This window comes from Equus caballus, chromosome 5, assembly GCF_041296265.1.
Source record: "Equus caballus isolate H_3958 breed thoroughbred chromosome 5, TB-T2T, whole genome shotgun sequence".
Classification (NCBI taxonomy): Eukaryota; Metazoa; Chordata; class Mammalia; order Perissodactyla; family Equidae; genus Equus; species Equus caballus.
The window spans coordinates 24,797,533-24,820,195 of NC_091688.1; the positions used below are offsets into that span (position 1 = coordinate 24,797,533).

The 22,663-nt window shown below is 46.3% G+C and overlaps 1 protein-coding gene across 4 annotated transcripts in view; it reads left to right on the forward strand.

Moving 5' to 3' along the window:
* The window catches only part of KCNH1 (potassium voltage-gated channel subfamily H member 1), a 372,158-nt gene that overhangs the window by 284,795 nt on the left and 64,700 nt on the right, over nt 1-22,663 (forward strand). The window lies entirely within an intron of this gene.

Below are 22,663 nucleotides of genomic sequence, written 5' to 3' on the forward strand. Positions count from 1 at the left end.
GAGGTGCTGTTCATTGCTCGCTCTTCAGAGCTTCTGCTCTAAGGAGGGAGAGAGGAATGTGGCTAAATTAAAAGATGGGTCACTTCTGGAGCAGAAGCGATTCACTCGTGAGTGTGTCTGTGGGCTTTTCCCCAGCAATATCTAGACCTTTCTGCATTTTGAAAAGATGAGTAAAAAATGAGCTTGTTAGTCAATATAATGGCTAGTGGGCCCACTTAATTAATTTAAACTGAAGTCTCCCTGGTGACTAGGACCCACCAAATGGTGTGAGGCCATTAGCCAGCTGGTAATAATAATTTTTTTAAAGATATGAAAATGATTCATTTGGGTCCAGAAAATAAGACAGAATCTGATTGTCTAGAGAATATTTTATATACAACTGGCCATGGAACTGGTTGAGAAATGATTGGTAGTTTTAAGAACCAGAACATTTCTCATCTGAAGTTGTTTTGTTGCCCTCAAATCATCAGAATTGCTCCATCTGTCTCTGTGAGGATTAAAATATTGGTCTTGTACTCTTTAGGTTTTCATGATTGATTTCCTTGCACTTCTTCTATCTCTTTTAGTTAACAAGGTAGCTCTGGACCTATAGAAATCATCTGGAAAGATTGTCATAGGAATCGTTCCAAAAATGACCTCCTAATCTTTCCCCCCAAACTGCTCCTCTTCTTATGGTCCCTGTCTCTATTAACACTGTCTGTTTCGCCCGGAGTTCCAAGTTAGAAACCCTTGCATCGTTGTTGATGCTTCTTCCGCCTCTCCCACGCCTCAGGTTACTCATCCAGTCCCATTGGCATCACCTAAGCTCTCAAACCTGAGTCCACGCTTCACTTCTGCTCTTTGGGCTCTCCCTGAGTTCTCGGGACACAACGCCCCTGATACAGACCCTCCCTATGTCCTGGATCATACAGTAGGTGCCAAACACACCCTCCTGCCTTGTGTCTGTCCTCAGTGAAGTGCTTTCTCCTTTGGCCACTGGTGTGACCTCAAAAACAGATTGCATCATGTCACTCCCCTCTGTAAAGACGTTTCTGCCCCCACTCTAACTACAGGATAATGTCTGTGCACTTTTCCACATCTGGGCCAAACGTAACTCCCAAATCCCAAACTCAGTCACTCTTCCCACAGCCACCTCTGCCACCCTGAATGCTCCCACCACGAGAACCCCACACAGCTCCGCAAGCACGCCACACCCTTTCAGAGTACTGTGTCTCTACATGCGGCTTCCTTGGCCTGGAATTCTTTTCTCTCCTGTGTGACAAACTCCTGTTAACCCATAAGACTCTGCTGATATGTTTATTTGTTCCTTCATCAAACCCAGTACATGCCAACTGAACTAGATTAGACGTATAAGCTGAATAATACGCAGTTCCCTAACTCCAGGATAAAGTCTAACGGAGAAGATTGACACAGGAGGGATGAGGGGAGTACCTGATGCTAAGTACAATGAGTGTGATTTGTACAAGGTATGGTGGAGCATAAAGGGGGAGGACAGCTAAAGGGGGAGTCAGGGAGAGAGTGTTGGGGGAGGGGGTGATACCTGAGCTGAGTCTTCAAGGAGGAGTTTGCCAAACAAAGAGGAGGAATAGGTGTTCCAGTGGGTGGGGCAATTTGAGCCAAGACACAGAGAAAGGAGACGGCCTTTTGTCTTCCAAGTCCTTTGTACAAGTTTCCAAATGCCTCTCATCGTGTTATCCAACAGTTTGCTTCCACATATTTTAAATCCCTTGAACTGCGTTGCCTTGCAAGTCCCTGCTGAGAGACCTGGGAGAGCAACGGTTTGGTCCCTTGGTACCCCCGGTGCTTGATGCCTTGGTACCGCCAGTGCCTAAATCAGTGCAGAAAATTAGTAAACATTTGGGGAAGGCAAGGAGAAAGAGATGGGATCTCTGGGCCTCCGTTTCCACATCATAAAATGTGAGGATGTGGCTAGACGACTTTGATGGTTCTGTAATTTGAAAGCTGGGCATTTAACTTGCAGTGGGGCATGGGCAGTGCTGGAGAAGTGTGCATTCACAGTTCTTCCTTGATTATCTGGGAATATGATGCTTGCTGGTGATACTTTTAGCCAAGTGGATTCTCATAAAGTCTATTTTTTGATTTATTCCTTCTTGTTATGAAAGCAAGTTGATTATAATCAGCTTTCAGTGTTACTGATAATATAGGTTGAAAAAAATGCACAGTTTGGGTTATTTGAGGAGTAATCATCTTGGAATAATTGTGGATCAAGTAAATCTGTCTTAAAAAAACAAGGACGACAACAAAAACAATCTCAGCGGTCAGACTGTTTTTATAAGTCCAGAATGATTGACACCTCTGCAGAAGAGAAGACTTGGGGGCCCCATTTTTGAAGGGCTGCTGTGGAGGAGCATTAGGCATGGTCTGTATGGCCACAAGGTACAGAGGAAGAACCGAATCTGTAGACAGTATAAAAAAGACCTTGGAAAAGCTTAGAGCTTCCCATTGAATGCGATAGGTTTCATTGTTCTTAAGGCATTTAGGCATTCCCTCAATCCCCCTGTGAGACATTGTGGATGGGACTTAGGCACCCAACGGAGAGTCGAATCAGTTGACCTTCAAATTTCCTTCCAATCTCAAATGCCTTTGGGTCTGGTGTGGATCCAAGATAATTTTAGTGAGCTCCTTTATATAAAGAGGTAGCCATTCTTTTTCTTGGAAAAAAGAGGCTTGTCATTTTGGTATTGCCATTGTCGTCTCTCATTGTGTCCTTCTGAGAATTAATTCATAGTTACATAGGGCATAGAAGACGAGAACGTTACATGCATGAATTATTCTTGCAGCTATTTTTTTTTCTGGCAAAGTGAAGTGTATTCTTGTGGCTGTTTCTATCTTGGCAAAAGCGAGTGTGTTATTTGCAGAGATTCCTGAGAACACGGTGGCTTTGACATCTGTTTGGGGAGTTATTTGGTCTTGCAGACTTCCTCCAGTGCACAGCAAAAACTCTGAGCTGGAAGGTGCCTCAGTGGCCATTCAGTCTCTCCTCCATTTCCCCACCACCCTCATTTCACAAGTATGACATTTTATAGAAAGTTCACAGTAAGGAAAGGGTTAGTAATGAAAGAATGGAGCCAAAAATAACTTGTTGACCACGCCTCTTCCTGCTTCTCATGGCTTCATGGCCTCCGCTGGCCTCTATTGTAAGCCCCATCCCTTTATCACTAAGCCCGTGTATATGAGCACTGCCCAACTCTCAGCACTGCTCTTGTAACCCAACTCAGGAAGGGACCTGTCGCCTTCCTCTATTCCTCCAAAGACACCTGAGGTCATAGGCAAGGATGAAGGAGGCAGAACCTGGAGTCCAATCCAGCATTTTGACTTTTGGTTTTCCTTGCCTGTGGGCTTTGAGCCACATGAGATCTCAGTCTGCATCCTGTCGAACCTGCAGTGCCTCTGCAAGTTCTAAACACTTCCTCATCTGTAAAATGGGGATGATGAAAAGTTCTACCTTGCAGGATAATTGTGAGGCTTAAATAGGATAATACTTGCAAAGCTCTTACACATAAGGTCTAGCACATAGTACATGCTCAATTAAATTGTGAGTTATTATTATTATTTTGTTTTGTCTACTTGACACCCTACTCCACTCTACTTTTTCTTATCTTGTGCCTTTTGGAAAATAAAAAGAAGGCAGATTCTCTGCCTTTGCTTATACAGGGTACTCGCTCTGCAGAGAGTTCAGTGGGGTGGGTGTTATCCCAGGATTCTCTGCACCTCTTGCAGCAAAGGAGGGGCCAGCTGCTCTGGAAAGTGGATGTGGTTTGCCCTCACTGCCAGTGGAGAGGTCAGCATTCACCCTCTGTTTTGGCCAGTTCTATTCATGGAGGGAAAAATTAGGCTGCTCTGACATCTTAGGCCGATCACTAGGGAGTCAGGGTTTTGTCAGGAGGAAAGCACAGCATCCTTGTTTCTTCTGAAGGAGGTGGAATGTAGTTGTCCATGAAAAGAGGGGAAGTGGAGCCTTCCTCATCCCAGACTCTTGGCTCCCTAGGAGGCCAGGCTCTCCTTGCATTTTGCTCTGGACCCTGCATTGTCTTCTGTCTGTAATCAGAGCTTAGGATACCAATAGTAACAGTATTACCAATTCAAGGTATTGTGCAAGCTACATCACAATGTCAGTATGTGTTTTATGTCAGCTTATTAAATCCTCAGAACAGCCACTTGATATTACAGTTTCAACCACCTTTCTCAGGGAATAAACTAAGACTCTGTGGAGAAGAGAACTGCTTTTTCAAGGTCACCCAGCTAATAAGTGGCAGATTCACAAACCCTGTGTGTGCCCGTCCTGCTAAGGAGCACTGCATCCTGTGGGAGGCCTCCATTACATATGGCTCTTAGCTTTTCCTGTGCTGGCATTCTATGGCTTCTGCTTTCTCCCAGTCTTGTGACTTTTCAGGGGTTCCACAGGTTGTCTCCAAGTTGTCTCCAATGGCCTTCTCTCCCCCAGCACCCTCAGAAACGTGTACAGTCATCACCGGAATAGCCCAGGTTGGGAGACATGCCCCTCGTAGGGACAGCCACACCATTGCTGGGTGAGCTGGGAAAGCATGCACACTTCACTTCGCTTAAGCAGCAGGCTGGCGTGGCCATGACGTTAGTAACTTACTTAAAAAAGCACCAGCTTAGAGGCTAAGGACCTAGGTTTGAATCCCGGTTTGACTACTGACTAGCTGTGTGCCCTTGGGCAAGTTACTGACCTATTCTAAGCCTGAGTTTCCTCACTTGTAAAAAGAGTTGAATAAAAGTCCCTCCTAATTAGGTTTGTTGAGAAGATCACATACATTAAAACAGCAAAAATTAAAAGTGACATAGTACCTGTAGGAAGCATTCTGTATGTATTTCTTCCCTTCTTCTCCCCACTGTCTGTCCCTTCCTTCCACCTTCATCCTCCTTCACCCTTGGAGGTTCTGAGTTCATGCTTTGCTCCTCTTCATTTATAACCAGACCCTGTCTTTAATCAGTGTTTCATTTGGGCTGTACTCTTCTTTCAACCTAGGATGAGATTTCACTTCCCAGATGCTAGTTAGGGCATTGGTTCCTCCTGCTCATCATTAGGACAGTAGAGGAAATGTACCACAGTTAAACAATGTATTGCAGGCAAGCAATTGGGTAATTAACAGCAGTCAGTGCATAGCGGTAGGTAAATTGGTACGGTGGTTCTCATTCTCTGTGTGGGGAGCTTTATTTTTAAAGCAAATATTGTTGTGTTCTTGAGTATGCATCGCATAGTGTTTGCTTATAGTAATTTATTCCAGGATGGATTTTCCTTCGCTGGATAAGGCCCCAACCTCATGAGTCTGAGAGGGAGCTGGGGCTATAGTCACCCGTGGTTTCAAAGCAGGGGCCCCCTAACGCTGTTTTCTAAAACTGAGGTTGCCATAGTGAACTGATTTGAATACTCTACGTACATTTCTAGCCCATTTTAACCAAAGGGCATTTTATTCTGGAGAAGAGAAGTTTGAAGCATTGGAGGTTTGGAGAGAGCTCTGCTCGTTAAGTGGCATTGGAAAGACTTTCAATTTTCTCTCTGAACAAATTCTTGCAGAAGGTTGGTAAGATGGAAAGAAAGACCACAAAGCCAGGTGCTTAGAAATACATCCTCTTCCCCATTGAGTCATCACAGCCTAAGTTTCTTAAATGATCTCCACATAGCCCGTATTTTCTTTATTATCCCTCTGTAGTGAGGGCTTCTGTGGAATTAAAATCATCTATTAGACTGTTCAAGCCATAAAGATGATTAAATCAGGGTCTTGGAATTAGGGGTAGAATCTGCTCCTTGGAAAGACGGTGTGAGCGATATGTCCATAGTTCTTTCAGGACAACAAGATGTAAATTAAAGCCATGCCCCTTTTTCCTCAAGAGGATCAGGGAGTGATGTTAGGGACCTGTGTGGCCTTCCATGGATCCTCCCTAATACCCACCAAAAAACATAGCAGAACCCCATCATGATCTCAGGGGTGGGAGATAATGGAAGTGTTCCATCCTCCATCATGTATAAATCAGCCTAAACTGCAGGTGATCAGGCTACATCTGGCCATTCCCAGGGAAGCAATACAGTTCTGGAATGAGTATAGGCTTTAAAGCTGGATCTTCACATCTGTGCTTGGCCACTTGCTAGTACGGGTGTTAGGGTGGGGGGGAGTTTGACCAATTATGGTTATTCTTCTTCTCTGGATTCATACTGTCTACCCCAAAGGCTGGCTGTGGGGAGGGATGGTCAAGTGCCGGGCACAGTGCCTTATATGTAGCAGGTGCACAGTCAAGTTAGTTCCCTTCCATTATCTGTAGGAATGAGGGCAGCAGAGCAAAGAAGGAGAACAGGAGCCATAACAGTCTGGCTCATAGAATAATCCTATAAAGGCAGTAGGGAGTGATGGTTAAAAATGTGGACTCTAGAGTCAAAGTACTTGGGTTCAAATCCTGGCTCTCCTTAGTGACCTGGGACCAATTACCTCAACTCGCTGGTCCAAAATCCATTCATTTATAAAATAGGAGCAGTAATAGTACCTTAGAAGGGTGCTTTGATGTAGCAACTTCTCAATGTAAGTGTCGCTATCACTATTATTATTGGTGAGCTTAGCTTTTTTGGAAATACAGAGAACCCACCAGGTGCTAAAAGTTTTAAAAGAGGAGTAGGGGCTGAATTTTAACACCTAGAAATCTCCCATCCAGAGGATTCCAAGATCTGTGCCTGGACTCCTCAGGTGGCACCAGAGAACCAGTTCATTTCTCAGTGAGGGTTGGTAAAGAATGGCGCTGTTGGGCTCATCATGGGTCTCATTTCCTCCTACAGCAGAATGGACAGAGGGAATGGTGGAGTCCAACGTTGGGGAAGTCCTGGGGGAGGGAGGTTCTAATTTATCTTAACACTTATCAACCTTATGGACTGTTTCATAGTATGTTTGCCACAAATGAGAAAAGATTTGGCCTACTTTAGAGGGCCAGAGGCCAGTGTAGTCCTTTGGAGAGTTGCGTACCTTCCTAATATTTTCTTAGTAGTGTGTGCTAGACTCAATAAATATGGTTGTGCTAATGAGTCCCAGATCATGGGTTCAGTCCCCAGATGAGCAAGTTGTCTTCTTAATGTCCCAGGTGTTTAGCCCAACATTTCTCACTTTTGGCTTCTGCACACTCTTTTGAATTATACTGAGAAGTATCTGTTATCTATTATAATATGCTTATTAACATCTATCAGAATTAGAGTTTTGCAGAACATCTTTATTTTTAATTTATTTTATTGAAGTCACGTTAGTTTATAACATTATATAAATTTCAAGTGTACATCATTTTATTTCGCTTTTGTATAGACTCACCATGTACTCCACCAAGAGTCTAGTTCCCACCCATCACTGTACATGCGATGTTTTACCCCTTTTGCCCTCCGCCTACCCTTTTCCCCTCTAGTAACCACCCATCTGTTCCCCATATCTTTGTGTTTGTTTATCTTCCACATATAAGTGAAGGCATATGGTAATTGTCTTTCTCTGTCTGGCATATTTTGCTTAGCTTCGTACCCTCAAGGTTCACCCGTTTTGTCACAAATGGCATGATTTTGTCTTTTTATGGCTGAGTAGTATTCCAGTGTGTGTGTGTGTGTGTGTGTGTGTGTGTATACACCACATCTTTTTTATCCATTCATCTGTTGATGGACACTTAGGTTGCTTCCAAGACTTGCTTATTGTGAATAATGCTTCAGTGAACATAGGGGTGCACATGTCTTTTCAAGTTAGTGTTTTTATGTTCTTTGGATAAATACCCAGAAATGGAATAGCTGGATCATATGGTATTTCTATTTTTAATTTTTTGAGAAATCTCCACACTGTTTTCCATAGTGGCTGCACCAATTTACATTCCTAGCTGCAATGTACGAGGCTTCCTTTTTCCATATCCTCTCCAACACTTGTTATTTTTCATCTTTTTAATAATAACCATTCTGATGGGTGTAAGGTGATACCTTGTTGCAATTTTGACTTGCATTTCCCTAATAATTAGCAATATTGAACATCTTTTCATGTGCCTGTTGGCCATCTCTATATCTTCTTTGGAAAAATATTATATCCTCTGCCTAATTTTTGATTGAGTGGTTCTTTTTCTGTTGTTGAGTTGCATAAGTTCTTTAGATATTTTGGATATTAACTGCTTATTGGATATATAATTTGCAAATATTTTCTCCCAGTTGGTGGGTTGTCTTTTCGTGTTGTTGATGGTTTCCTTTGCTGTGCAGAAGCTTTGTAGTCTGATATAGTCCCAATTGTTAATTTTTCTTTTGTTTCCCTTACCTGGGAAGACATGATATTCAAAAAGATACTGCTAAGACTGATGTCAAAGAGCATACTACCTATGTTTTCTTATAAGAGTTTATGGTTTCAGGTCTTACATTCAAGTCTTCAATCCATTTTGACTTAATTTTTGTGTATAGTGCAAGATAATGGTCTACTTTTATTCTTTTGCATGTGGCTGTCCAGTTTTCCCACCACAATTTACTAAGGAGACTTTCCTTTCTCCATTGTATGTTCTTGACTCCTTTGTCAATAATTAGCTGTCCATACATGGGTTTATTTCTGGGCTGTCAGTTTTGTTCCATTGATCTGTGTGTGTGTTTGTGCCAGTACCTTGCTGTTTTAATTACTATAGCTTTGTAGTATAGTTTGAAATCAGGGGGTATGATACTCCAGCTTTGTTGTTTTTTCTCAAGATTGCTTTGGCAGAATATCTTTAGAAAACAGGGACTAGATACTCTTTAATGTCTCTTCTGGCTCAAATGGTTAGTGATCCATAGAATGGACAGGTCTTGTCTGTGAAACATCAAAAACCCAGAGATATTCCAGCAGTGGCATCTCACTCACTCAGTCCTCAGTGAAATCCCAGAGATTGCTAGGAGAGTCTTCAAGCTTTCCGAACATCCACCTGAACTCAGCTTTCCCCCCTCTCTGCCCACTTCCCCAGTATCCCACTCATTTTCTAAGAAGCAGTGAGCCTTATGTCGTCAAGAGCATTTTGACCTCATTTTGGCAGCACATGTGCTACTGGAAGGCTGCTAAAGGATGTTTTCTCCTTGGCTTTTACATTCCTCCTTGCAAATTACATTCTCAGTCTTTTATTTGTTCAGTGAAATTCATGTTCCCTCCTCATCTGCCATGTTTCTGTGCTTCCTTGTTCCCATTCAAGTCCTTCTTCCACTCTTAAAAATTTGCTCTTTGGTTTTGAGCAAGTCCTTATAAATTTTGCCAGTGAGTCATTGAGGTTTTATGCCAGCTCCTGCTTTTAGTAAGTAGAGTCAGGATTTGAACCCAGGCTGCCTGTCATAATAACTACCTTCTAAGGTGTTAGATTAATGGAAGTCAATGGTAGTTCAACCCCTCCAAGGGGGCATTGAACACCTGGATCAGGAGCTCACACATGAAATCTATTCCAGCCCAGATGTCCATGCAGACAATTTCTGGTATAATGTGCGTCACTGGTTCACACAGTTTTGGTGCTTCTCACTGCAAACTTTGTTGGTTGCAATTTACTTGTGAAATTCTGAATCCACAATGGGGCCCTGACTCCATATAACTCCTCTTTAATCTCTCTAGTGTCGAGCCCCTGTCTGTTGATCCAATAAGCTCTGGTCACCTTCTTTTTGTAGTTCTCATGATACTTCCGATTGACTGTTCACAGTGTGTCTTTCTTGCGATCTAGGAGCTCCTCAGGGGCTGGGCCTTGTCTGCCTGATTCACTTCTCTGTCCTGATCAGGTCTCTTAGAACTTGGTACAAAGTAAGCATTTAATAATTGAATGAATGAATGAACAAACGAACAGATGAGCTGATCAACCAACCAACCAACAACTGAACATACAAGTCTACCAACGGATATTGTGCATGTGTCTCTCTCTTGTTATAAATTTTTAAAGCCTTGACTATAAGATAGATCTGTAGAGATGCTTCTCCTTCTTTCTCCCTCTGAAGCTTTGCCTACATATCCCATATCATCCCTTTCCTCTTTTCTCTTCCCCAGGCCCTGGGTATAGAGGTCTCTCAGCCTCGGTAGGTACCACTGATGCCAGCATAAAGTAATAATAATCACCCTCACATATTGAGTGTCTCCCTAGCCAAGTGCACGCTAAAGCCTTTATATGCATTATTATTTCGTGTAGGTGCTGAGGAAACTGAGGCCTAATTACGTTAAATAATTTGCCCAGGCCCAATGAGCTAACTGGAGCTAGAATTTGAGCCCAAGTCTGGTGATCACCAAGACCATATTCTTGCTTTGTGCCCCTCCTCTGATTGGGGACCCTATTTCACTGATCCAGGGATAGCAGCCCTGGCTCAGGCATCCTCGGTTCTCTGGAGGGGGCTGTCAGCCAAATGATGGCTTTGGAGGCTGCAGCCTGCCCTGCCTGTCTCCTTTGTTATTCCATTAGAGAGCAGGCCCTCAGCCTCCGCCTCAGGGCATCTGAGCCTCATGGAGGCACCAAGGCTAGATGGCAGATAGTATTTGCATGTTTGGTTTGTGGCAGGAATATTCAGAGCTGCAATTTGTTTCAGTCCATCACGAGAGGCCAGAGGAATGACCTTCAGCTCTCAGTTGGGTGGGCAGCTTGACTGGAGATTTGCAGCTAGGCAGGCCCCTGAACAGTCAGGCTGTGGCCCAGAACAGGGCCAGGCCTGGAAAGAGGCCTTAACGTCAGGGTAGGAATATGATAACCATGAATCTAAGGGCTTTTCCAGCCCAGGTATAATTAGCAAAGGCTTTAAGGAGGTAACTTTTGAGTAGATCTTGATGGAGGGGTGAGAGTTTACCTGACCAGGAGAGAAATTCAGTCCTTTGCGGGTACCTCTTTGCCTCATGGAAGGCACGTCTATGCCTTCTGGAGGGTACCCCTGTGCTTCATGGTGGACAGGGCACAGAGATGCTGGGGGTTAAATGGCTGATATTTAATCAGGAAAGTGTGTGCATGAATGATGGTAGAGCAGTGAATCTGATCACCAATCAGTAAGAATCTGAGAAGACAGGGCCTACTGATGCAAACCACGAGCCCGTTTCCCCACTGCGTAATTTTTTTCTTGCTCTTCCCCGACCTGATTTTACCTAAGAGGAGATTACCTGAAGACTCCAGATGGGAATTTGTCTCAGACTTACAGGACAGGGCAGCTTCAGGATCACCTTTTCTATAGGTATCTAGAGACTCAAGGAGAGGTGGATCAACATGGACTAGGACATGACACTCTCAGGGGGCCAGAGTGAGCTTGATGTCTCTCTACCCTCATTCCCACTGGACCTGGCAATGTGATAGGGACCCAGTAACTTCTCAAACCTTTCACTTTCCAGGCTTTTGCATCTACCTGATTGTCCGTGGGATGCCCCTTGACTGCCCCCTGGACTGTCCCTTGCTGTAGTAAGAGCTGGCATATTTTCCATGACAGATTTAACTTTTAAAAAGCCCCTTGCTACAGACAGCCTGCCGAGATGGTGCCCACTGCTTGGAGATCTATCTGTGACAGCTCCCGCATTCTGCTGCATTTCCCAGCACACTACTTGCAAATGCTTAAACCAGACACGAGAATAGCTTCTGGTCTGCAGAGTATGAATTTTTAAGAGGGATACTTGTTCTTATTACAGCGCCTAAACTCCTGCACTCTTCAGGCTGGAGCATGTGTCCCTTTGACACTTCCTGTTGGTGAGATGCCATCGTGCATCCTAACCCTGTGGGACCTCTCGAACCATCTGGATGAATCGAGAAGTGAAGCTGGGCCCAGTGACTGGAAGCAGGGAGAGGGCTTCCCCAGGCATGAGACAAATCCTGTGGCAGATGGCAGGGGTTGGAAGAATAACATGGAAAAAGAAGAGAACACTGGCAGAGTTAGGAAATGGCAGACAATACGAGAAATCCTTGGTGATGGATGTTAACTGGACTTATTATAGTGATCATTTCACAATATATACAAATATTGAAACATGTTGTATACCTGGAACTAATTGAATGTCATATGTCAATTATATCTCAATTTAACAAAATACTGAAAATCCTGACAAAGAAAAGGGTGCTACTAAGAGCTCCGCAGGGAGCAGCACACCCGGTAGTAAATTGGCAAATTTCCTTCCCGAAAGTCCCTCACTCAAGCACTTGGAGGGTTTTTGACGTAGGAATTTGATTTCATAGAAGAAGTGATGGAATGATCATGTGAGGCTCAGGAAGCGTGAAGGGCGCTGCTTTTCTCTGACATCTTCTCTATTTGGTTTGCGCCTGGCTCTGGGGAGGACTCAGAACATTCACTGGGAGCGGAAGCCACCATCTCTTGCCCTGGGACACTGAGGATGTGGGGAAAGAACTGGGCTAAGGGAGAGAAAGGGGCCTGAGAGATACAGGCAAAGGTACCCTGAGCCTTGGAGGGCTTCAGGAGGACAAGTGGAGTTTGCAGACATTCTTTATTGAAGAGAGAAACCTGGTGCCTGCTCCGCTCAGCTGAATGTCTTGCCTGGAGAGGCAGAAGCCTTTGCTAACCCCAGACTGTGAGCTGGGTTGGAGGAAAAACCCACGGACGGGCTTGCATGCCAAATCCAATTTTCTCCATCCTTCCACTACGGGCCAGGGGAGCCGAGCAGCAGAGTGGCTTTGGTTCGCTATTAGGCTGCATGTTGAGGCAGCTGGGAAGCTGCCAGGATTTTCATGCTGTGCTTTGTGCTTAAGCACTTCCTAATTCCACTCTGACGTTTCTCTCAGGTTAGAACCTGAACTGGGCTGGTTTCCGCTCAAGCTTGTTGACGAGTACTAGAGGCAGCGCCTAAATACTTGTGGCCACAAGCGATAAAACTCCTTGGAATCTATAACCAATCATTTCAAGCAGCACTTCCATGTCCCAGCCCACCTCTTAGCAGAGCTGCATACCATGCCCTGCGCAGGGCAGCACGCCCTGTGCTCTGTGCTTCCTTCTTCCCTCTCACCCACTGCTGGTGACTGCTCTGTGTGCTCAGGGGTCTCAGAGGGGGCCAGAACATAAGCAGCTGCCCCTTTGTCACTGCACGGGTTTTGGCTACTACCGTCTCCTCCTGCAGAGCCAGGCACTGCTTGCACCTGTGCGTGCACACCCCTCTCACACTTGTGGCTGGAAGTTTGCAGGCTTTCCAATGGACTGATCCATCTGCCAGCATCGTTCAGTGTTTTGTGTGTGTGTATGTGTGTGTGTGTGTGTGTGTGAGCAGCATTTCCTCCTGTCACTGATTAGTCCTGAAGGAGGCAGCCAGGGACGAGAGGGCTGGACAATCCACCAACCATCCCCTGGATCCAGTCACCCCAAGCATTGTGCTCCTTTACCAGCCAGTGTTTGGAGTCAGCTTTGCTTGGCTAGGGAAGTACTTTTTTCTTCCTTTGTGTCAGAGGTAAAGATTAGCTTGACATCTCTAAGCTTGAAAACCCTGGAATGTGCCATGTGGTGGTCAGTTGTTATTTGTGTACGTGTGGTATGTACTTAATGGAGAATAAATGCCCCCATTTGGGGCTGCTTGCTTGAACCCCAAATCCTTAGTCATCACAGTGGGCTGAGAATAGGGGTGTGGAAGGGCCTGGGGAGAACAGAAACTGTACCTGTAAAGTACTCTGGGTGAAGGGCCTTTTAGGCCAGGGACCTTTCATGGAGTTTACAAATAATTCATTGCTACAACCCCCTAGTGAGTGTACTATGGATTGTTTATGATCCTGGGGCTTTGGTTCAGGAGACAAAAGACATTCTCTCACTGAAACAGTGGGAAGCGGTGCATCCAGGGCCCTGGCCCTGAGCTTGGAACAAATGTCCAGGGCAGGTCTTGCTTCCTCCCCTCAGTGAGGCCAAGGACAGCCCTGTGGAGGAGCCTGGCCTCTGGCTTTCTTATGCTGTCAATGGCATCCAGACTCCAAGTTTCAATTGTTGTTGACTTAGTTTCTGCTTTGTTTGTGTGTCTTTTCTATTATTTGCATATGTCCTGGATGGTCTAGCAGTCTTAAATTTCCCTTATCAGTCTGGAGCTTCCCAAAGAAAAGAAAACCATCAGACTGGAAGCTTCTTAAGAGTGGTACTGTGCTGTCTCCCCACCACCTCCCAGCACACACTCACATGGGGGATCCCCAAGTGGCTGCTGTATCAAATTGCCATAGACTGGGTGGCTTAAAGCAACAGAAATGTATTCTCTCACACTTTTGGAGGCCAGAGGTCTGAAATCAAAGTGTCGGTAGGGCCATGCTCCCTCCAAAGGCTCTAGGGCAAATATTTCCTTGCCTCTTCCAGCTTCTGGTGGCTTCTAGTGATCCTTGGCTTGTGGAAGCATAACTCCAATCTCTGCCTCCGTATGCAGATGGTCTTCATCCCTTGTCTCTGTGTATCAAATCGCCCTCTCATTTCCCTCATAAAGACACCAGTCATCAGATTCAGGGCCCACCCTAAATCCAGGATGATTACATCTTGAGATCCTGAAATTAATTACATCTGCCAAGACCCTATTTCCAAATACGGTCACGTTCACGGATACTGGGGCTCAGGGCTTGGACATATCTTTTGTAGGGATGCAGTTTGACTCAGGACACCACCCTTTTCCTCTGCCTCCTCTTCTTTTTCTTCTTCCTCTTTCTCCTCTTCCGCCTCCTTATCCTTCACTTCTCCTTTCTCCTCCTCTGCTCCCTTTTTCTCCTCTCTCTTCTCCTCCTTGAGCACCTTCCCAGCACAGGAATTTTTTTTTCTCACAAGGAATATTCTTGTGTAAGTTGTGTTTCTTCTCCTGGATGGTTCTTGGAATAAGGTCCAAGTATTTGATTAATTCTTTGAATCTCAGAGTAAAAATCGTTTTCCTTTGTTTTTCATGAGCAGTGTCTACTTAGAACCCAGTGGAAGTCTCTGCTTGACAGAAAGATTCACAAAGCACAGAGAGCATCAGGATCTCAGAAAAGAGCTTTGTGTTAGACATTAGAGAGAACTTCCAGCTGGTAGAGGTCATAAGGTGACGGGAAGTCATACCTAAGGGGGTTGTGGACTCTCCCCTTCACTGCGGATGGTCAAGAAGAAACTTTTGTTGACTTTCTAACTCTGATCTCTGTCATTTTCTTGTTCTAAAACCTTTGATGGTTCCTAACAGCCTCAGAATAAAGTCCAGACCCAGGGATGTCAGGTAAACTTGTAGGTCCAGCTACAAGGCAGATGGCAACTTCATGCTGTTGTCTGACACTGGGCCCTCTGTGCGACAGTTACAGAACACGCTATGCACTTATTTCTGTGTGTGTCCTCTCCCTTGGAATGTCCTTCAGCCTGCCTCACCTCCTCCCATCAAGACCCAATCCAGCCTCGAAACCCAGCTCAGATTCTTCTTCCCACTTCCTCTTTCAGTCTATGTCCAGCTAGAATCTCTTTCTTTAATTTTTCTTTCATGGTATTATGTTTGTTCTTTAGCAGGGGTATCACCCTTGGTTCACTATATGATTAAGCACGTGTCAAATTTTTCCTTTGGATTTTGGGGCCTTCTTCATTTTTTATTCCTTGCGTTTCTTCATACAGTGCCTGGTACTTAGAAGACAATAATTTGATCTACTGGAATCACAGCTAAGTTGCCACTCTCTCTGCCTTTGCGGTTCAAGTCCAAGGGTCGCAGGTGAAGATGCCAGTGCCATGTATTTGACCAGCCTTTTCTTTCGCCTCCCTCCAGCAGTCACCCTCAGGCCCAGCCAGACTGCTCCTCCAGGGTGATGAGCTATCTCAGGTCTCCTGGGACTGTCCTGGTTTCAGCATTTAAGGCTCCACATCCTGAGAGATACCTCAGTCCCAGGCAAACTGGTCACCCTACTCCACACTCCCCCTCTCCTGACTCTTGCTGAACGTCTCTGTGAATTGAATTGTATGTCAGCCTCCATCTTTCTCTACTCATTTGTCATATAAGCACTAAAACTGCTTCCTTCATCTGCAGGTAGGAGTCTGGCCTTGGCCCTGCACAGCCCTCCCAACGCTTCCCCTACATGCAGTCTCATAAATCTGACTGAGCTTTCTGAACTTTCTACCAGCTCATCAGCCTCCTGGCCTCCTCTCTCTTCTGCTCCACTTCAGCCCAAACTCTAACCTGATCCCTGTAGCTGACCCTCCCAGGCAACCTTTCCCCTCCTGTTTTCCTTCCCAATTCCCTACCTTTATCATGTCAATGAGGGCCTGGGAGGGTTGGATCCCAGACAAAACTCTCCCCTCTGTAGAGCCACAGCTCAAAGATCCCTCCTCCATAAAGCTCTCCCCAGGAAACTTTCCTACCAGCTCATCACCATCCTCACTCTTCCTCTGGGGCTCCTAAGTGATTGAATGGAGCAGAACCCCTTCGGGGAAGTACCTGGTGCCCTGGACTAGTTGTGGGGACCTTGGTTTACCATTATAAGAAGTTCTTAATCTCAACTTAGTTAATTGTAAAATGAGAAAGTTAGGTGAGCTCTAAGCTTGGATTCTAATCTACCCACCCTGTCTGCTCTGGAGAGCATATGATACAAATGTCTTAAGCAAGAAGGCATTGAGAAGAGGCCTCTGAAATCTTGGCACATCCCTTACCACCTGTCCCTGCTTGATTTGTAATTCCTATCTTTATCCTTTGATTCGCTATAATCCCATCCTGATCGAGGAGGTATGAATAGGACAAAAAAGCCACCACCTACAGCTTAAGAGATTTTAAAGTACAATTAAAAGACCCTGATTCCTTTCCCATGACTTGGCTTACAACACTGAAGATTTGGGAGGAGAGGTTAAATTCTTGAGTCCTGTCCCTGGCTCGGTTTTCACCAGAGCCAAAGCTATGTCTCATGTTTCCCTCTGTGCCCCAGATGAACTTGTCAGGACCTACTTGTTGCTGCCCTTGGGTGTTTTCAGTGTAGCTGAGTCTGTTGAAGTCATGGACTGGGTGACCTCCTGGCTTCAGACTCTGTAACATGTGCACATCTTTGAGTGAGTGCACACATGCTTTTAACATCTGCACACCCCTTTACTTTGGACAAGGCATTTCATGTGTTTTATCTGATCTGGTCCTTGCAATGACTTTGTGAGGTTGATGCTATTAATTAGTCCTATTTTCCATATGGGGAACCTGAGGCTCAGAGAAGTGAAATGTGGGCGTATGTGGTAAAACTAGAACTTGAACGCATAGCCTCCAACTCCAAATCCCACATCCTTTCTACTAGCCCGCCCCACCTGTGTGTGCCAGCAGTGGGATGTGAATGCCCTTGGATCCCCCCACACAAGGGTCCTGAGAACATGCTACTGACAGAGGTGGCCAAGGGGAGCTGCCTCGTCCCCGGCTTAGTTCTGTAAACCAATGTCTCAATCTCTCATGTGCATGCAAATCAGCTTCAATCTTGTTAAAATGTGGATTCTAATTCAGTAGGTCTGGGGAGGAGTCAAAATCATGTTTCTAACGAGCGCCCAGCTGATGCTAGCATTGCTGGTTGGCAACACTTTGAGGAGCACAGGCGAGCGGCAAGGCTGTACACAGCTCTGGTCAACACATGGGGAGGAAAAAGGGCGGGGAATCTCTGTCTCCCCAGGCCTCGACCCAGGAGTCCACTGTTCTTCTCCGTGTGGCAAAGGCTGTGGGGAGGCCCAAGGATGCTGATCCCTGGAGTGTAGAGGGAGTGTTCCTGTGTGGAAACATGCTCACAGTTGTCATCACCCAGGGCTCAGATGATGAAAACAAGGCAATCTCTCAGGAGCCACAGTCAAGGTGGGAGGTGAGGACCTGTAGGAGCAGGTGATGTTCAAGGCCCTGACACTGAGATTCTGAGCATAATACAGAGATGACTCTCACTGTTAGGGCTCCCTGAGTATGGCCAATGCTATCCTTTCTTTGCTCTTCTGGTCTCCCACACCAGCTATTTTCTCTCCCCCAGGTGCAAATCTACCCATCCACCATCATCCCTGCTTACTTAAAGGCCCGGTTGAAAACACTCCTGAAAGCCGTCCCTGGTAATATGCATCCCGTGAGCCTCTCTGTGTGCAGGTGATGGACCTGCCTGGGCTCTGAGGTTGCTGTGGGTAACGTTCCTGCCCAGCCAGGTGAACTGGAGACCCGTCCTCTTTGGGTTCTTCTGAGGGCCTGGGTGAACCTAGTGGGAACCCTAGGGGCATTTGTGTGGGATGGGAGACCAGAGGGTGTCAAGGGCTGAGCCTCCAGATCCAGACAAGATATGGCTGCCAAAAGGAGTAGAGCCAGGGGGAGAATTCAGTGTGGGGTGGAACAGGGAGGCCAAAGGTGGAAGGCAGAGCAGCTGAAGGCTGAAGCCAGGGGCAGGGGGCGCAGGTGGGACAGTGTGAGGGGTTCAGGCCCGAGGCTTTGAAGAAAGCTGGAGAGGGGCAGGCCAGGCTCTAGGGGGCTAGTACAGGGAGGCCTTGGGGTGACAGGAGCCAAATGGGGTCAGACAGCCCAGCGAGGAGGGGTAGGCAGGTCTCCACAAAGCCAAATCCGCCTTCCAGTTGGAAAACCACCTCAGAATCGATGCCCACCTAGGGTGGGCCAGGGGGGGTCTTCAGTGTAAGGGTTTAGATGTCCTCTGAAAGGCCCTGTGCCTGTTGATGTTGGCCTGGCACCTCCTAGTGGAGCACCATGTCTTGGTAGGGCTATGGTTATGATTATATAATTTATATAGTACATAACATTTTGCTTTTGCTGGTTCTTTTTATTACCATTTCCCAGTAATGAGTTTCTCCCTAATGTGCAGCCCTGCTCTAGGCACTGTGCTGTCTCTAAAACAAATCTAAGGATTTCAGGGTCGGGATTATGGGCGGGGGATTATATGTACTTCTGCACATAATAGTTGCTCAATAAATGCTCCATTAACTAAGGACTTCTTTCTCCTTCTGATCTCTTAAAAGTGGCTGTCTCTGAGGAAGATCGAGTGTGATATATATGTTTTGTTTTTGATGGTCAAGATTGGGCATGAAGGAGTGGAGATCATGGGTTAAAAGAACCCTGAATACTCATCCTACCACTTCATCCCCACAGAGTCTGCCTGGACTCAGGAGCATGGCGTGTTGGTTCCTGTTGGCCTCCTGTATGTTACACACAATGCATCACCCCGGGACCTGGCCTTTATGCCTTGCAGCTGTGGTTCCCCTGGCAGCATGAAATCAGCTCTGCCCTGGAGCAGAGCCAAGGCACGCAATGACATAACTCCTGCCTTGTATCACGTTATAACAGATGGATGGCTTTTAAGTCTGGTGACCATAGTTTCTCAGCTGGCGTATGTAGTCTAGAAAAGGTCTTTTCACCTGCTTTCAGGAGCAGATGGACATCTGGAACTATAATTTTGGATATACCAAATACCAGAATTTCCAGGTTAAAAAAATGGAGCAGAATATTCAAATCCTGCCTGCTCTAGAAAATGGAGGGGATGCAGTGCACCCATAAAGTATTTCCTCGCAGAGATCTTCCTTGACCCTCTTGCTCCCAATCCAAGTTAGTTCCCCCATCGGTTTTTACTCCGAGCACCGTTTTCTTCCTTCCTAGCACTTAAAAAATGTATAATGTTAAGTATACAATCTTTGTTTGATATTTGCTTCTCGGAGTAGTTTTGTCCTCTGCTGTATGCTCAGTAATTAATGGTACCTGTGTCTTGCAGGCTGGGTCCCTGTGATCTTCACCTCTCAGGCACTAGGCATGGTTTCCAAGCTGTGGTCCCTGGTTAGAAAGGCAAGTTCTTGGCCCACCCTAGACCTGTTGATTTCGGATCTCTGGAGCTAGACCCAGAAAACTTATTTTGTCAAACCTTGCAGGTGATTCTAATGCCCCCTAAGTCTTGAGAACCATCTCATTAGGGTTTGGGACAAATTCTACAGTGTCACTCAGCATAGGTTAGGGAACAGCCTTACATGAGCTGAAGGTCACTAAGAGAAGAGAGACATGGGTTCCTCAGCTCCTCTCATCATCTCAGAGACAGGTGCTGGGGCCCATTCTGGGTCTGCATTCCAGTGGAGGGACTCACCCCCTTGCCCATCTTCCCTCTTGTAGAAAGCATGAGAGAGGAAGCTGGTAGTGAAGGGACATAGAAAGGCCTTGGCACAGGCAGGCTGATCTGGGGAGCCAGCTGATCTCAGGAGTAGTCTGATGGTAGACCCCACCCACTCTGACAGAGTGGAAGCCCCCAGCCCCTGGGAAGCGGAGCGTGGGTATAATGCCTCCCCCAGGGAGAAGGAGAAGCTCCCAGTTAGCTCACTGCCCAAATAATGCCGAATGAGATCCCAGGACCATTGTGGGACAGTTTGGCTCTCAACCCTGGCACGTCGTAGGCATTTGATACTTTGGGAATGAATGATAGAGTCACTTCTAACTCTGAAGCTGATTTTGCTTTTCTGAGGTTTGGGTTGGTCACCAGCAGACTTTGTCTGCCCAAATATTTAAACAGTAATGATCTCTCTTGATGGGCAGGCCAGAGGCTGTGTTAAAACAGGTGCCTGAGGGCCCAGCCCCGTGGCCGAGTGGTTAAGTTCGTGTGCTCTGCTTTGGGGGCCGAGGGTTTCACTGGTTCGGATCCCAGGTGTGGACATGGCACTGCTCATCAGGCCATGCTGAGCCTGTGTCCCACATAGCACAGCCAGAGGGACCTACAACCAGAATATACAACTATGTACTGGGGGCTTTGGGGAGAAGAAAAAAAAAAGAAACAATTGGCAACAGATGTTAGCTCAGGTACCAATCTTAAAAAAACAAAAAAAAGAGGTGTCTGAGCTGGACTTGCAGATTCCCCATTCCCATGCAGTCAGCCTGGCTTCCGGGGGAGCCTTGAGGGTTCCTCAGCTCCACTGCTCTGATTGTAACTAGCACCCCAAGACTGCCAGGCCTTCTCAGAGACTCCCAGTCGCTCTGCCCCAGGACCCCTCAGGTGGTGGTCAGTGGGAGTATTTCTTTCTACTCGAATGGAAGAGCTGACCCCACAGGTTTTTCGTGAGGCAAGCCAGCCCTCCTGGGAAAGCAGATCTTGCCTTGATCCCACTGTCTCACCCAGGGCGCTCTGAGTGACTTTATTGTTTAATTAGCAGCCTCTGAACAACTGTAGGGAAACCAATTACATGTGCCTTCCCTGACACCTATAGGAACAATAGGGCTGTCCTATGGGCAAGTCCTCAACCCTGGGCTCTCATCTCTTTCTGCTAATCTCCACGCCCTTTGCTTTGGCCAGAAGCTTGCATTTCTCCCCCATCTTTTGTGAAGTAATCTCTGATTAATTTATCACATGAAACATTTACAAACGGCCTCCTTCCTTGACTCTTTTTTCTCAGTGCTTTAATCTCTATCTTCTTTCTCTATTTCCTTCCTGCTGAAATACATGTTCTGGACCTATAAATAATGCCACTGACAATGCTTTGAAGTATTTTTGTAGTGTTCTCCACCCCTGAAAACATGCAGACACACAGATACACACAGGCACAGGACCCCCCTACACCAATGAACTGAGTCTCCTTGATCTGTTTTCATAACGTGAATCTCTCAGATTCTTTAGTCTTCCTCTCGCTCTGCCTTAGGCTCCCACAGCTCATTAAACCTGCTCCCGGGTATGATTACCCTCCAGACTGCTTCTCCAGGAGCTCTCCTCCAGAGATGACAGCTGGTAAGGTGGGGGCATTAGGGACACAATCAGGGCCTTTATTTACTGTCCTTTACTGGGAAAGTGCCTGAGGCAGCAGGCTGGGACCTGAACTACAGTGCTCTCACTCTGATTCAGCCCCTCCCTCAGGCCCTGCTGTGTGTCCAGAACTGTGCTAGGAGAAATACAAGCGATGCAGGGGTCCGGGTGCTGCTTCCTCGAGCTTATAGGAAATTGAGGGCTGTGAAACTCTCAAACCAAGACTCCCACTTCCCATCTGCTGTGCCCCAGCATGGTTCCCCTGGCGACTCAGAGGTAAAAGTCGTGGGTACTAGTGCATCAGGACTTCTTGTGGAATGAAGGGAATCCTTTTATGACGACTCTTTGGTCAGACGTCACCTTGAACCAATGGTCCCCTTTTGCTAAGATTTACTCCAGCTTAATTTTCAGAAACAAAATAAGATTTGTTCTAGCCAAACTCCCAGAAATAGAATAATTCCTTTGGAATTCATGGTGACTAGATTAGATGTGTTGTCCTTTTCTACATTGTTTTAGTTTTCTTGGCCTTTCTTTAACCAACTTGGCACTTCTGAGAAGGCCTGCGTTCGTGCAGTGCCATCCCATCTTGCCCTCGGCTCCAGCAGGTGACTCCCTGTCTGAGCCCTGGCAGCTCACCCACTTGTGTTCCTTCCAGGAGGTATGAGAGCACTATCTCTAATCAATTTACTTTAGGCAAATTGAGCAGGATCTTGCCCGCCAGGAATCCTGTCTAGGGCTTTTAATCTAGCTGTGCTCCTCTGCCCACCTGCAACACAGTTCCTTTATGTAGTTCTTTAGAATATTCTCACACTAATGTCAAGTGAATTAATGCAGACCATCATTGCAGGGATAAGCGGGTGCCCCGGGCTACCCCTTTAGGGGGTTGTTGACTCTTCCTACTCGGTAGCTGAGGTGGATCCCCAGCGCACTGAACATTGGTTGTCCCTGCCATTTGGGACGCATCCTCTCTGGTGTAGAGCTCTCTGGGGTGGCCTTCTGTTCCCCACCTGTGCCTCCATCCTCCTTGTGCCTGATTCCTTGCAGCAGGGCCGCCGTAGAACTT